This window comes from Pristiophorus japonicus, chromosome 2 (assembly GCF_044704955.1).
Source record: "Pristiophorus japonicus isolate sPriJap1 chromosome 2, sPriJap1.hap1, whole genome shotgun sequence".
In the NCBI taxonomy this organism is placed as follows: Eukaryota; Metazoa; Chordata; class Chondrichthyes; family Pristiophoridae; genus Pristiophorus; species Pristiophorus japonicus.
This window is the reverse complement of record NC_091978.1, coordinates 197,438,203-197,455,319: the sequence shown is the minus strand read 5'-3', so window position 1 is coordinate 197,455,319 and position 17,117 is coordinate 197,438,203. Positions and strand designations below refer to the sequence as shown.

Below are 17,117 nucleotides of genomic sequence, written 5' to 3'. Positions count from 1 at the left end.
TTAATTCCTTGCTAACCCGTGTCGCAACTTTTAGGGATTTGTGTGTTTGTACTCCGAGATCCCTTTGTTCCTCTACTCTACCTAGACTCACACCCTCCAAATAATAAGTGACTTCCCTATTCTTGCTACAAAAATATAATACCTCACAGTTATCTGTGTTGAACTTCATTTACCAATTATATGCCCATTCTGCAAGTTTATTAATGTTCTCCTGTAATTTTTGCAGTACTCCTCAGTATTGATTATCTCCACACCCCCAATTTGGTGCCATCTGCAAATTTAGAAATTGTGCTTGTGATTCCAAAGTTTAAATCATTAATATAAATTGTGAACAACAGTAGTCCTAGCACTGATCCTTGTAGAACACCATTACCCACCTTCTGCTGCTGTGAATAGCTACCTTTACCCCTACTCTCTGCTTTCTGTTTTGAAGCCAGCTACCTATCCATTCTGCTACTTGTTCCTGACTCCGCATTCTCTGACCTTGTTCATCTGTCTATTATGGGGTAACTTATTGAAGGCCTTTTGAAAATCTGGATAAATTACATCTACTGCATTACCCTTGACTAATCTTTCTGTTACCTCTTCGAAAAATTCAATGAGGTTGGTCAAGCAAGACTTTCTCTTTTGAAATCCATGCTGACTATTCATTATTACATTTTTGATTTCTAGATGTTCTTCTATCTTCTCCTTTAGAAGGGTTTCCATTATTTTTTCTACCACTGATGTTAAGCTGACTGGTCTATAATTCCCTGAACATGTTCCATCCCCTTTCTTAAATATAGGTATTATGTTAGCTGTCCACCAGTCCTCTGGCACTACACATTTTTCTAATGAATTATTAAATACGTGTAGTAATGCCTCTGCTATCTCTTCTCTAGATTCTTTTCAAATGTATGGATGTAATCTATCCGGATCAGGGCTTTTTTCCCCTTTGAGTTTGATTAGTTTATTTAATATATCCGCTCTATTTATTTTAAATGCACTTATCTCATTACTAAGCTCATCATCCAATGTCATGTCTACCTGTTCTATCTCCCTGAAGCAAAATAATTATTTAATATTTCTGCCATCTCTCTATCGTTACCTGTGATATTATCCTGTCTATCCATTAATGGCCCTATTCCCATCCCAACCTTCCTTTGTTATTGATGTGCCTGTAAAATATTTAACTATTTTGTTTTATGTTCCTTGTTAATTTAATTTCATAGATCTTCTTGTTTTTTAATTTCTCTCTTAATCTTTTTGTATTCTCCATTATCATGCACTCCCTTGCTGTCTAAGTACTTAATGTATGCCTCTTTCCTTACCCTCAATTGTTCCCTTATGGCTTTATTCATCCATGGAGTCTCATTAGTGTTTAGTTCAATCTTTCCTTTTATCAGAATATATTGGGCCGAAAATCGCAGCTTCGCCGGGTCTGTACAAAGTGCGCACTCACCCGCCGAGGCCTCACAAAAGCTGGTTTTTGGGGCGCGATGCATATGCGCTGGGAACCGACTTTTCCAATCTGTCAAGATTTCTTCCGTCAAGAATCTAGGAGGAAGATATATGATCCTAACCTGTTGAAATTGCTTTATTTTATCATGTGATGGCTCACACAGTAATGCGATTCATACACAGTTTATGTGCGTTAAAATGACAGAATCTATGCATCCCCAGGAGAAAGGCATCCACGCAGGAGAGATTGGGCTATTTGCCCAATTCATACTCAGCGAATCTCCTTCAAACTTTTATGCCTGGTAAAAGCAGGCGTATTGTCTACTTTTACCAGAGTAACAGTTTTGAAACATATAAAAATTAAATTTAATCATTCATTTTTATATTAAATCCCTGCCCATTAGGTAAATTTCTTTTAACCCTGTTAAAACACATAGGGCAAAACTTTCCTTTCGTTTTCGGCAGGTTCTCACCGATTTTCTCGCCCGCCAAGACCAAACCGCACGTGCACGGCCGAGAAAATCGCCAGAGTGTAAGTTTGGCTTCAACGGAACCCGTCCAGATCGCCAAGGGAACCGCCCTGTGAAAGCTGCTTAAACAGGGTGGTAGGTGAGTACTCTGTAAAGAAAGGTAAGTTAAAGGTACTTTAAAAAAACATTTTAAAACGACGATTATGTGTAAAAGTGTCCCGGGAATATTTTTTAATTTTTAATTTTTTTTAATAGTGAAAGTTTTATTAAATTTTCCCCCCTCCCGAGGCCCAACTGCCCATTTTACTTCGTTTCTCCTTAGCCGCCGAGGAAACCGCCGAGAATAATGGTGCAAGACCCATTTTCTCGCCGGACAATTAGTTTTAATTATTTTTAACAGAAGTGGACATTTTCACCAGCGTTACTTACTAAACGTTAGCAGTTTTTCTGGTTGGGCAATCAGGCGTTGAGGGGCTCTCGGGAAAGTCCAGCCCCAACATTTTTTTCCAAAAAAAAAATATTTTTTCTAAAACATTTAATTGCATTTAATTTCAATTGATTTTAAATATGTAAGGTGTTTTTTTAAATTTATTATGCTGTGTTTCTTGCTTTAGGAGGGTTTTCTCATTGATAGTAATGGGAACTCGTAAAAACGGAGTTCCCATTTTTATCAATGAGAATGCTACCTCGTGATTGGTGGTCCAGGCCCATGTGACTCCAGCATTTCCGTACGTACGGAGAAGTCATCTTCCTGTACTCTGCACAGCGAATGGAGGCCTCCTACGTTCTTCTGGCACCACCAGGTATTTTTGTTAAAAGTTGTTGCCAAGTTAAGTAATCTAAGGGTTAAGTCATGGCAGGAGAGCCTAGACCCGTGTCATGCTCCTCCTGTGCGATGTGGGAAGACAGGGATGCTTCCAGTGTCCCTGACGACTACATGTGCAGGAAGTGCATCCAGCTGCAGCTCCTGACAGTCCGCATTGCAGCACTGGAGCTGCGCATGGATTCACTCTGGCGCATCCGCGATGCTGAGGATGTCGTGAATAGTATGTTTAGTGAGTTGGTCACACCGCAGGTAAAGGTTACTCAGGGAGATAGGGAATGGGTGACCATCAGTAAGAGCAGTGGAAGCAAGGTAGTGCAGGGGTCCCCTGCAGGCATATAACTCCAAAACAGATACACCACCTTGGGTATTGTTGGGTGCGATCACTCATCAGGGGAAGGCAGCAGCAGCCAAGTCCGTGGCTCTGCTGCACAGGAGGGCAGGAAAAAGAGTGGGACAGCTATAGTGATAGGGGATTCTAGTGTAAGGGGAATAGATAGGTATTTCTGCAGCCGCAAAAGAGACTCCAGGATGGTATGTTGCCTCCCTGGTGCAAGGGTCAAGGATATCTCGGAGCAGCTGCAGCGCATTCTGGAAGGGGAGGGTGAACAGCCAGCTGTCGTGGTACATATAGGTACCAACTATATAGGTACAAAAACAGGATGAGGTCCTACAAGCTGAGTTTAGGGAGTTAAATTAAAAAGTAGGACCTCAAAGGTAGTAATCTCATGATTGCTACCAGTGCCACGTGCTAGTCAGAGTAGGAATTGCAGAATAACTAAGATGAATACGTGGAGTGAAGTTGAGGAGTGGTGCAGGAGGGATGGATTCAAATTCCTGGGACATTGGAACCGGTTCTGGGGGAGGTGAGGCCAGTACAAACCGGACGGTCTGCACCTGGGCAGGACCGGAACCAATGTCCTTGGGGGAGTATTTGCTAATGCTGTTGGGGAGCGGTTAAATTAATATGGCAGGGGGATGGGAACCTATGCAGGGAGACAGAGGAAAGTTGTGTACAGACCTCCAAACAGTAGTAGTGATGTTGGGGAGGGCATCAAACAGGAAATTAGGGGTGCATGCAATAAAGGTGCAGCAGTTATCATGGGTGACTTTAATATGCATATAGATTGGGCTAACCAAACTGGAAACAAAACAGTGGAGGAGGATTTCCTGGAGTGCATAAGGGATGGTTTTCTAGACCAATATGTCGAGGAACCAACTGGGGGGAGGCCATCTTAGACTGGGCATTGTGTAATGAGAGAGGATTAATTAGCAGTCTCATTGTGCGAGGCCCCTTGGGGAAGAGTGACCATAATATGGTAGAATTCTACATTAGGATGGAGAATGAAACAGTTAATTCAGAGACCATGGTCCAGAACTTAAAGAAGGGTAACTTTGAAAGTATGAGGCGTGAATTGGCTAGGATAGATTGGTGAAAGATACTTAAGGGGTTGACTGTGGATGGGCAATGGCAGACATTTAGAGACTGCATGGAAGAACTACAACAATTGTACATTCCTGTCTGGCGTAAAAATAAAAAAGGGAAGATGGCTCAACCGTGGCTATCAAGGGAAATCAGGGATAGTATTAAAGCCAAGGAAGTGGCATACAAATTGGCCAGATATAGCAGCGAACCCGGGGACTGGGAGAAATTTAGAACTCAGCAGAGGAGGACAAAGGGTTTGATTAGGGCAGGGAACATTAAGACGGATTACAAAAGTTTCTACAGATATGTAAAGAGAAAAAGGTTAGTAAAGACAAACGTAGGTCCCCTGCAGTCAGAATCAGGGGAAGTCATAATGGGGAACAAAGAAATGGCAGACCAATTGAACAAGTACTTTGGTTCGGTATTCACTAAGGAGGACACGAACAACTTTCCGATATAAAAGGGGTCAGAGGGTCTAGTAAGAAGGAGGAACTGAGGGAAATCCTTATTAGTCGGGAAATTGTGTTGGGGAAATTGATGGGATTGAAGGCCGATAAATCCCCAAGGCCTGATGGTATGCATCCCAGAGTACTTAAGGAGGTGGCCTTGGAAATAGCGGATGCATTGATAGTCATTTTCCAACATTCCATAGACTCTGGATCAGTTCCAATGGAGTGGAGGGTAGCCAATGTAACCCCACTTTTTAAAAAGGAGGGAGAGAGAAAACAGGGAATTATAGACCGGTCAGCCTGACATCGGTAGTGGGTAAAATGATGGAATCAATTCTTAAGGATGTCATAGCAGCGCATTTGGAAAGAGGTGACATGATAGGTCCAAGTCAGCATGGATTTGTGAAAGGGAAATCATGCTTGACAAATCTTCTGGAATTTTTTGAGGATGTTTCCAGTAGAGTGGACAAGGGAGCACCAGTTGATGTGGTGTATTTGGACTTTCAGAAGGCTTTCGACAAGGTCCCACACAAGAGATTAATGTGCAAAGTTAAAGCACATGGGATTGGGGGTAGTGTGCTGCCGTGGATTGAGAACTGGTTGGCAGACAGGAAGCAAAGAGTAGGAGAAAATGGTACTTTTCAGAATGGCAGGCAGTGACTGGTGAGGTACTGCAAGGTTCTGTGCTGGGGCCCCAGATGTTTACATTAATGATTTAGACAAGGGGATTAAATGTAGTATCTCCAAATTTGCGGATGACACTAAGTTGGGTAGCAGTGTGAGCTGCGAGGAGGATGCTATGAGGCTGCAGAGTGACTTGGATAGGTTAGGTGAGTGGGCAAATGCATGGCAGATGAAGTATAATGTGGATAAATGTGAGGTTATCCACTTTGGTGGTAAAAACAGAGACAGACTATTATCTGAATGGTGACAGATTAGGAAAAGGGGAGGTGCAACGAGACCTGGGTGTCATGGTATATCAGTCATTGAAGGTTGGCATGCAGGTACAGCAGGCGGTTAAGAAAGCAAATGGAATGTTGGCCTTCATAGCGAGCGATTTGAGTACAGGGGCAGGGAGGTGTTACTACAGTTGTACAGGGCCTTGGTGAGACCACACCTTGAATATTGTGTACAGTTTTGGTCTCCTAACCTGAGGAAGGACATTCTTGCTATTGAGGGAGTGCAGCGAGGGTTCACCAGACTGATTCCTGGAATGGCAGGACTCTCATATCAAGAAAGACTGGATCAACTGGGTTTGTATTCACTGGAGTTCAGAAGAATGAGAGGGGATCTCATAGAAATGTTTAAAATTTTGACGGGTTTAGACAGGTTAGATGCAGGAAGAATGTTCCCAATGTTGGGGAAGTCCAGAACCAGGGGTCATAGTCTGACGATAAGGGGTAAGCCATTTAGGACCGAGATGAGGAGAAACTTCTTCACCCAGAGATTGGTGAACCTGTGGAATTCTCTACCACAGAAAGTTGTTGAGGCCAATTCACTAAATATATTCAAAAAGGAGTTAGATGTAGTCCTTACTACTAGGGGGATCAAGGGGTATGGCGAGAAAGCAGGAATGGGGTACTGAAGTTACATGTTCAGCCATGAACTCATTGAATGGTGGTGCAGGCTCAAAGGGCCGAATGGCCTACTCCAGCACCAATTTCTATGTTTTTATGTTTCTAAAATGGGGACAGAAGCAAAAGATAGAAAGAAGAAAAGTAAAAGTGGAGGGCAGAGAAACCCAAGGCAAAAATCAAAAAGGGCCACAATGCAGCAAAATTCTAAAGGGACAAAGTGTGTTAAAAAGACAAGCCTGAAGGCTCTGTGCCTCAATGTGAGGATTATTCGTAATAAGATGGACATATTAACTGCGCAGGCAGCTATTAACGAATATGATATAATTGGGATTATGGAGACATGGCTTCAGGGTGACCAAGGCTGGGAACTCAACATCCAGAGGTATTCAAGGAAGGATGGATAGAAAGGAAAAGGAGGCGGGGTGGCATTGCTGGTTAAAGAGGAAATTAACGCAATAGTAAGGAAGGACATTAGCTTGGATGATGTAGTTCTGTATGGTAGACCTGCGGAATACCAAAGGGCAGAAAACGCTATTGGGAGTTGTGTACAGACCACCAAACAGTAGTAGTGAAGTTGGGGACAGCATCAAACAAGAAATTAGGGATGCATGCAATAAAGGTACAGCAGTTATCATGGGCATATAGATTAGGCTAACCAAACTGGTAGCAATACGGTGGAGAGGATTTCCTGCAGTGTATTAGGGATGGATTTCTAGACCAATATGTCGAGGAACCAACTAGAGGGCTGGCCATCTTAGACTGCGTGATGTGTAATGAGAAAGGACTAATTAGCAAACTACTTGTGCGAGGCTGCTTGGGGAAGAGTGCCCATAATATGGTAGAATTTTTTATAAAGATGGAGAGTGACAAAGTTAATTCAGAGATTAGGGTCCTGAACTTAAGGAAAGGTAAAGATCACATGGATGAACTTCAACAATTGTACATCCCTGTCTGGAGTAAAAATAAAACGGGGAAGGTGGCTCAACCGTGGCTAACAAGGGAAATTAGGGATAGTGTTAAATCCAAGTAAGAGGCATATAAATTGGCCAGAAAAAGCAGCAAATCTGAGGACTGGGAGAATTTTATAATACAGCAGAGGAGGACAAAGAGTTTAATTAGGAGGGGGAAAATAGAGTATGAGAGGAAGCTTGCTGGGAACATAAAAACTGACTGCAAAAGCTTCTATAGATATGTGAAGAGAAAAAGATTAGTGAAGACAAACGTAGATCCCTTGCAGTCAGAATCAGGTGAATTTATAATGGGGAACAAAGAAATGGCAGACCAATTGAACAAATACTTTGGTTCTGTCTTCACGAAGGAAGACACAAATAACCTTCCGGAAATACTAGGGGACCGAGGGTCTAGTGAGAAAGAGGAACTGAAGGAAATCCTTATTAGTCAGGAAATTGTGTTCGGGAAATTGATGGGATTGAAGGCCAATAAATCCCCAGGGCCTGATAGTCTGCATCCCAGAGTACTTAAGGAAGTGGCCCTAGAAATAGTGGATACATTGGTAATCATTTTCCAACAGTCTATCGACTCTTGATCAGTTCCTATGGACTGGAGGGTAGATAATGTAATACCACTTTTTTAAAAAGGAGGGAGAGAGAAAACGGGTAATTATAGACTGGTTAGCCTGACATCAGTCATCGGTAAAATGTTGGAATCAATTATTAAAGATGAAATAGCAGCGCATTTGGGAAGCAGTGACATGATCGGTCCAAGTCAGCATGGATATATGAAAGGGAAATCATGCTTGACAAATCTTCTAGAATTTTTTGAGGATGTAACTGGTAGAGTGGACAAGGGAGAACCAGTGGATGTGGTGTATTTGGACTTTCAAAAGGCTCTTGACAAGGTCCCACACAAGAGATTAGTGTGCAAAATTAAAGCACATGATATTGGGGTTAATGTATTGACGTGGATAGCGAACTGGTTGGCAAACAGGAAGCAGAGAGTAGGGATAAACGGGTCCTTCTCAGAATGGCAGGCAGTGACTAGTGGGATGTCGCAGGGCTCAGTGCTGGCACCCCAGCTATTTACAATATACATCAATGATTTAGATGAAGGAATTGAGTGTAATATCTCCAAGTTTGCAGATGACATGAAGCTGGGTGGCGGTGTGAGCTATGAGGAGGATGCTAAGAGGCAGCGGTGTGACTTGGACAGGTTAGGCGAGTGGGCAAATGCATGGCAGAATGGTGGCATAAACACGAAGGTAGAATATGATCTGAATAGCGGCAGATTAGGAAAAGGGGAGGTGCAACGAGACCTGGGTGTCATGTTACATCAGTCATTGAAAGTTGGCATGCAGCTACAGCAGGCGGTGAAGAAGGCAAATGGCATATTGGCGTTCATAGCTAGGGGATTTGAGTATAGGAGCAGGGAGGTCTTAATGCAGTTGTACAGGGCCTTGGTGAGGCCTCACCTAGAATATTGTGTTCAGTTTTGGTCTCCTAGTCTGAGGAAGGACGTTCTTGCTATTGAGGGAGTGCAGCGAAGGTTCACCAGACTAATTCCCAGGATGGCGGGACTGACATATGAGGAGAGACTGGATCGACTGGGCCTCTATTCACTGGAGTTTAGAAGAATGAGAGGGGATCTCATAGAAACATATAAAATTCTGATGGGACTGGACAGGTTAGATGCAGGAAGAATGTTCCCGATGTTGGGAAAGTCAAGAACCAGTGGGCACAGTCTAAGGATAAGGGGTAAGCCATGTAGGACCGACATGAGGAGAAACTTCTTCACTTAGAGAGTTGTTAACCTGTGGAATTCTCTACCGCAGAGAGTCGTTGATGCCAGTTCGTTAGATATATTCAAGAGGGAGTTAGCTATGGCCCTTTCGTCTAAAGGGATCAAGAGGTATGGAGAGAAAGAGGAAAGGGCTACTGAGGTGAATGATCAGCCATGATCGTATTGAATGGTGGTGCAGACTCCTGCACCTATTTTCTATGTTTCGGGTCGGAGGTGTTCGTCCGAAGGAAGCCTCCAACCACAATTTTCCCCCCATCGTTCCTGCACTCTATTGAATACCGTTTTAAATGTTTCCCATTGGTGTTCTACATTGTTTTTTGTTAATATTATTGCCGATTTTATTTTCCAAGTTCTATTCTCAGCCCCTCAAAATCAGCTTTTCTCCAATCTATTACCCTGGTTTTCGTCATACTGTGGAAGATGCAATACCATATTTTCTGTCTTCAACTATAGAACTGTTCAAAAAGTATTCACCAAATACAAATGTTTCAGTTTAAAAAGAAAAAGTGAAGACTCCTTACACAGTTTATTAACTTTTAGGCCCCGGTATTTACGGGGAGGCATGAAAGGAATAGCGGGAGTCGGGGGTTCTGGGTGGCGTAGCAGCTGGAAAACCCGGAAATGCGGATAAAGTGGAGATCCTGATGAATCTTACAGCAGGACATTGAAGTTGATTGCTCCATTTCCAGGACGGCAGCCAGCCAGATTGAAAGGCTGGCTGTCTGTCGGGTGGGAAGACTTGTGCTGGAAGGTCACAGCCAGGAAGCGGAGAGGAAAGAGGGAGGGAGAGCGGGAGAGATTGTGGGGGGAATTTACAAGATCGTGGGTCAATCGGGAGATAATGGGTCATGGGGCTGATCACATGTCAGAAGGAGACCATTGAGCCTATGGGTCGGGGGGGGGGGTGAGTTTAGGGGTGGCTTTAAATCGTGGGGATGGTGGCCAATTGTAGCGATGGAACCAGATTTGCTTGGGGGGCCGGGGGTGGATGAGGGAGATTGTCTGTACTTCTGGCCCCCAAGCAGGGCTGGAAAGACACCTGCTGGATCTGACCGTGCTGGTCTCACTTTAGCTGCCGGGTTTCCCGAGCCCTGGGAAACGCAGCCTGCAGCCGTTAAATCTAAACATAAAAACATAGAAATCCACAGCGCAGAAGGAGGCCATTTCGGCTCATCATATCCGCGCCGGCCGACAAAGAGCCACGCGGTCCTTGGTCAACAGCCCTGAAGGTTACATATAAACCTATGAACAATGACGAAAAGGCAAAAAGCATCCAGTCCAACCAGGCCGCCTCACACAACTGCGACACCCGTTACACTGAAATATTCTGCACTCCACCCCAACTGGAGCCATGTGATCTCCTGGGAGAGGCAAAATCCAGATAAAAACCCAGGCCAACTTAGGGATAAAAAATCTGGGAAAATTCCTCTCCCACCCATCTAGGCAATCGAAACTAGTCCAGGAGATCACCCTGGGCATATTCAATTCCCTGCAGTACTTACCATTATATCTGTGCTGGCCAACAAGATGTTATCCAGTCTAACCAAATTACCAGGTCTTGGTCCGTAACCTTGCAGGTTACGGCATTTTAAGTGCCCATCCAACCATCTCTTAAAAGGGGTGAGGGTTTCTGCATCCACCTCTCTTCCAGGCAGTGAGTTCCAGATCCCCACAACCCGCTGCATAAAGAAGCCCCCCCTCAAATCGCCTCTAAACCTTCCACCAAACACCTTAAAACTATGCCCCCTCGTAATAGACCCCTCCATGAATGGAAATAGGCCCTTACTATCCACTATGTCCAGGCCCCTCAATATTTTGTACACCTCAATGAGGTCTCCTCTCAACCTCCTCTGTTCCAATGAGAACAAACCCAGCCTATCCAACCTGTCCTCATAACTAAGATTCTCCATTCCAGGCAGCATCCTAGTCAATTTCTTCTGCATCCTCTCTAGTGCAATCACGTTCTTCCTATAATACGGCGACCAGAACTGCACGCAGTACTCCAGTTGTGGCCTAACCAAGTATTATACAATTTAAGCATAACCTCCCTGCTCTTATATTTTATGCCTCGGCCAATAAAGACAAACATTCCATATGCCTTCTTGGCCACCTTATCCATCTGGCCTGCTACTTTCAGGGCTTTGTGGACAAGCACTCCAAGGTCCCGTTGTTCATCTATTAAGTGGCCTACCGCTGGCTGTGTATACCCTTTCCTTATTAGCCCTCCCAAAGTGCATCACCTCCGACTTCTCTGAATTAAATTCCATTTGCCACTGCTCTGTCCACTTGACCAATAGATTGATATTCTCCTGCAGCCCATGACTTTCCTCTTCATTATCAATCACACAGCCAATTTTAGTGTCGTCTGCAAGCTTCATAATCATACTCCCTATATTCAAATCTAAATCGTTGATATATACCGCAAAAAGCAAGGGTCCCAGTACTGAGCCCTGCGGAATCCCACTGGAAACATTCTTCCAGTCACAAAAACATCAATCAACCATTACCCTTTGCTTCCTACTTCCAAGCCAATTTTGGATCCAACTTGCCACTTTGCCCTACGTGACCAGTCTACAGTGTGGGACCTAATCAAAAGCTTTGCTAAAGTCCATATACACTAAATCGTATGCATTACCCAAATCGACCTTCTTGGTAGTTGTTATGTATGTAAACCTGTAATTACCATGTCTAACCACCAGAGGGCTTATCCCCTAGAGTCCCAAAGGATCCCACAATCCCTTGGGAGCAACTGTATATAAGGAGGCCTCGCAGGCTGGAGAGGCACTCTGAGATCTGTAATAAAGGACTACAGTCACACTTACGTTGAGCTTACAGCATCTTGTCTGACTCCTTATCCAAGACATAACAACTGGTGACGAGATACAGATGACGAACCCCAACGCAATAATGCAGAGAACTGTGGGCATCCTGGAGAAATTTTCGGAGGGAGATGATTGGGAAACCTTTGTGGAGCAACTCGACCAATACTTCGTGGCCAACGAGCTGGAAGGAGAAGGGAACGCTGCCAACCAGTGCACACTGGTCTGGGAGCATCTAAACCTGAAGGAAAGTGTTCTGATGGCGAGGTATCGGTTCTACACATACAAGAGGTCTGAAGGCCAGGAAGTGGTGAGCTATGTCATCAAGCTAAGGCGCTTTGCAGGACATTGCGAATTTGAAGGACACTTGGAGCATATGCTCAGGGACTTCTTTGTACTTGGCATTGGCCATGAAGTAACACTTCGCAAACTTTTGACTGTAGAGACCCCAACCTTGGGTAAAGCATAGCGATAGCCCAGGCGTTTATCTCCACCAGTGACAATACCAAACAAATTTCCCAGCATACTAGTGCTGCTGCAAGTACTGTGAACAAAGTAACGTTGTTGTCGAATCGAAATGTACATGGCAGGACTTACACGCCTGTAGCTGCACGTTCGCAGATGACTCAGACAATTAACACCTTGTTGGCGCTGCGGGGGTGATCATCGATTCCATTCATGCCTCTTCAAAGGATACGTTTGCAAGGGCTGTGGAACAATGGGACACCTTCAACGTATGTGCAGGTGAGCTGCAAATCCTGCTAATCCTGCAAACCACCATGTTGCAGAGGAGGACAGATCCACGGTGGATCATGATGAACCAGAGCCTCAGACCGAGGAGGCAGAGGTATATGGGGTGCACACATTTACCACAAAGTGTCCCCCGATAATGCTGAAGGTTGAATTAAATGGACTCCCGGTGTCCATGGAGCTGGACACGGGCGCAAGCCAGTCCATAATGAGTAAAAAGGCTTTCAATAAGTTGTGGTGCAACAGGTTTCAAGGCCAGTCCTGACTCCCATTCGTACCAAACTGAGAACTTGCACAAAGGAACTGATTCCCGTAATTGTCAGAGCTACCGTAAAGGTCTCCTACGATGGAGCGGTGCACGATTTACCACTCTGGGTGGTATCGGGCGATGGCCCCACACTGTTCAGCAGGAGCTGGCTGAGAAAGATATGCTGGAACTGGGACGACGACCAAGCGCTTTCGTCCGTCGACGACACCTCATATGCCCAGGTCCTAAGCAAGTTCCCCTCGCTGTTCGAACCAGGCATCGGGAAGTTCCAAGGAGCAAAAGTGCAGATCCATTTGATTCCGGGGGCGCAACCCATCCATCACAAGGCGAGAGCGGTACCTTACACAATGAGAGAGAGGGTGGAGATCGAACTGGACAGGCTGCAATGAGAGGGCATCATTTCGGCAATTGAATTAAATGAGTGGGCCTTTCCGATCGTTCCAGTCCTCAAGGGAGATGGCACCATCAGAATCTGTGGTGATTACAAAGTAACTATCAATCATTTCTCAATGCAGGATCAATACCCACTACCAAAGACAGAAGACCTATTTGCGATGCTGGCGGGAGGGAAAACGTTCACGAAGCTGGACTTGACCTCGGCCTACATGACGCAGGAGCTGGAGGAATCTTTGAAAGGCCTCACCTGCATCAACACGCACAAAGGTCTTTTCGTTTACAACAGATGCTCATTTGAGATTTGATCGGCCGCGGCGATATTCCAGAGGAACATGGAAAGCTTGCTGAAGTCAGTCCCGTGCACCGTGGTCTTCCAAGACGACATCTTGGTTACAGGTCGGGACACCGTCAAGCACCTGCAGAACCTGGAGGAGGTTCTTAGTCGACTTAATTGTGTGGGGCTCAGGCTAAAACGCTCTGTGCATTTTCCTGGCCCCTAAAGTGGAGTTCCTGAGGAGAAGAATTGTGGCGGACGGCATCAGGCCCACCGATTCGAAGATGGAGGCAATCAAAAACGCACCAAGACCACAGAACGTGACGGAGCTGCGGTCGTTTCTAGGACTCCTGAACTATTTTGGTAACTTCTTACCGGGTCTTAGCACATTGTTAGAATCCCTGCGTAAAGGAGATGAATGGGTATGGGGTAAAAGCCAAGAAAATGCCTTTGAGAAAGCTAGGAAGCTGTTATGTTCAAGCAAGTTGCTTGTGTTCTATGATCTATGTAAACGTTTGGTATTAGCATTTGCTGCATCGTCGTATGGGATCGGGTGTGTATTGCAACAAGCTAATGAATTTGTGAAATTGCAACCGGTTGCTTATGCATCCAGAAGTCTGTCTAAGGCTGAGAGGGCCTACAGTATGATCGAAAAAGAAGCGTTAGCGTGTGTTTACGGGGTAAAGAAAATGCATCAATATCTGTTCGGGCTCAAATTTGAATTGGAAACCGACCATAAGCCGCTTATATCCCTCTTTTCTGAAAATAAGGGGATAAATACGAATGCATCAGCCCGCATCCAGAGATGGATGCTCACATTGTCCACATACATCTACGCCAGACACAGAAAACTGTGCAGATGCTCTCAGTAGGCTACCATTCTCCACTGTGTGCTCCATGGGAGTTGGTCTAGTGTCCCGTTAGAGATGCAGGAAAAAAATAAAGCCATACCAGCGGCGCAAAGATGAAATGTCTATACAGGCAGACTGCCTTCTATGGGGTAATCGGGTAGTGGTGCCAAAAAAGGGCAGGGACACTTTCACTCGTGATCTCCACAGCACCCACCCAGGCATCGTAATGATGAAAGTGATAGCCAGATCCCACATGTGGTGGCCCGGTATCGATGCAGACTTAGAGTCCTGTGCGCACAAATGTAATACATGTTCCTAGTTAAGCAATGCACCCAGGGAGGCGCCACTAAGTTTATGGTCTTGGCCCTCCAAACCGTGGTCTAGTGTTCATGTCGACTTTGCAGGCCTATTCTTGGGAAAAATGTTCTTAATGGTTGTAGATGCGTACTCCAAATGGATTGCATGTGTGATAATGTAGGCAAGCACGTCCGCTGCCACCACTGAAAGCCTACGGGCCATGTTTGCCACGCACGGCCTGCCTGATGTCCTTGTAACTGACAATGGGCCGTGCTTTACCAGTGCTGAATTCAAGGAATTCATGACCCGCAATGGGGTCAAACATGTCCCGTGTGCCCCGTTTAAGCCAGTGTCCAACAGTCAGGCAGAACGAGCAGTTCAAACAATCAAGCAGAGCTTTAAAAGGGTAACTGAATGCTCACTGCAGACTCGCTTATCCCGAATCCTGCTTAGTTACCCCACAAGATCCCACTCGCTCACTGGGGTCCGTCCCGCTGAACTGCTCATGAAAAGGGCACTTAAGACAAGGCTCTCGTGAGTACACCCTGATCTACACGGGCAGGTAGAGAGCAGGCGGCTTCAACAGAATACATATCATGATCGCGCAAATGTGTCATGCGAAATTGAAGTAAATGACCCTGTATTTGTGTTGAACTAGGGACAAAGTCCCAAGTGGATTGCTGGCACTGTTTTGGCCAAAGAGGAGAATAGGGTGTGGTCAAACCCGCAAATGTACTCACCTGCAGAAAACACTTGGACCAAACCAAACTCAGATTTACGGACTATCCAGAACAACCCACAATAGACTCTACTATTTTCGACCCTCCAACACACACACACAAGTGGCAACCAACCCAGCGGTTGACCACGAAGCAGAACCCATCACCCGCAGCAGCCCTACAAGACTCACCACCTCCAGCAGTCCAGCAAGGCCAGCTGCGCAGCAGCCCAGCGAGGGCCCAACAAACGATTCACCAACACCAACATTTGCACCGATCAACCAGGGAAAGGAAGGCCCCAGATCGACTCACATTCTAAATAGTTATTGACTTTGGGGGATGAGTGTTGTTATGTATGTAAGCCTGTAATTACCATGTCTAACCACCGGAGGTCTTATCCCCTGGAGTCCCAAGGGATCCCACAATCCCTTGGGAGCACCTGAATATAAGGAGGCCTCACAGGCAGGAGAGCACTCAGATCTGTAATAAAGGACTACGGTCTCACTTACTTTGAGCTTGCAGCATCTTGTCTGACTCTTATCCAAGCCATAACAGTTACCTCCTCAAAAAATTCAATCAGCTTAGTCAAACACGATCTTCCCTTCACAAATCCACGCTGACTGTCCCTAATTAATCCTTGCCTTTCCAAAAGTAGATTTATCCTGTCTTTCAGGATTTTTTCCAATAATTTTCCCACCACTGAGCTTAGGCTGACAGGCCTGTAATTACTCGGCCTATCCCTTTCTCCCTTCTTAAACAAGGGTACTGCATTAGCAGTCCTCCAATCCTCCGGCACCATGCCCATAGACATAGACATAGACATAGAAAATAGGTGCAGGAGGAGGCCATTCGGCCCTTCTAGCCTGCACCGCCATTCAATGAGTTCATGGCTGAACATGCAACTTCAGTACCCCATTCCTGCTTTCACGCCATACCCCTTGATCCCCCTAGTAGTAAGGACTTCATCTAACTCCTTTTTGAATATATTTAGTGAATTGGCCTCAACAACTTTCTGTGGTAGAGAATTCCACAGGTTCACCACTCTCTGGGTGAAGAAGTTTCTCCTCATCTCGGTCCTAAATGGCTTACCCCTTATCCTTAGACTGTGACCCCTGGTTCTGGACTTCCCCAACATTGGGAACATTCTTCCTGCATCTAACCTGTCTAAACCGGTCAGAATTTTAAACGTTTCTATGAGGTCCCCTCTCATTCTTCTGAACTCCAGTGAATACAAGCCCAGTTGATCCAGTCTTTCTTGATAGGTCAGTCCCGCCATCCCGGGAATCAGTCTGGTGAACTTTCGCTGCACTCCCTCAATAGCAAGAATGTCCTTCCTCAAGTTAGGAGACCAAAACTGTACACAATACTCCAGGTGTGGCCTCACCAAGGCCCTGTACAACTGTAGCAACACCTCCTTGCCCCTGTACTCAAATCCCCTCGCTATGAAGGCCAACATGCCATTTGCTTTCTTAACCGCCTGCTGTACCTGCATGCCAACCTTCAATGACTGATGTACCATGACACCCAGGTCTCGTTGCACCTCCCCTTTTCCTAATCTGTCACCATTCAGATAATAGTCTGTCTCTCTGTTTTTACCACCAAAGTGGATAACCTTACATTTATCCACATTATACTTCATCTGCCATGCATTTGCCCACTCACCTAACCTATCCAAGTCACTCTGCAGCCTCATAGCATCCTCCTCGCAGCTCACACTGCTACCCAACTTAGTGTCATCTGCAAATTTAGAGATACTACATTTAATCCCCTTGTCTAAATCATTAATGTACAGTGTAAACAG

The 17,117-nt window shown here is 45.3% G+C and overlaps 1 protein-coding gene across 4 annotated transcripts in view; it reads left to right on the top strand.

Moving 5' to 3' along the window:
- Nucleotides 1-17,117, top strand: part of LOC139232910 (sodium-dependent phosphate transport protein 2B-like) — a 203,439-nt gene that overhangs the window by 94,095 nt on the left and 92,227 nt on the right. Inside the window, exon 1 of one of the 4 annotated variants that reach the window (XM_070863420.1) lies at nt 2,037-2,049. The exons of 2 other annotated variants lie outside the window; for them this stretch is intronic. The gene's annotated coding sequence lies outside the window, so the exon portion shown is untranslated. Of the gene's footprint in view, nt 1-2,036; nt 2,050-2,611; nt 2,714-17,117 lie in introns of those variants that run through there. One more of the 4 variants, XM_070863424.1, reaches the window with a different exon arrangement.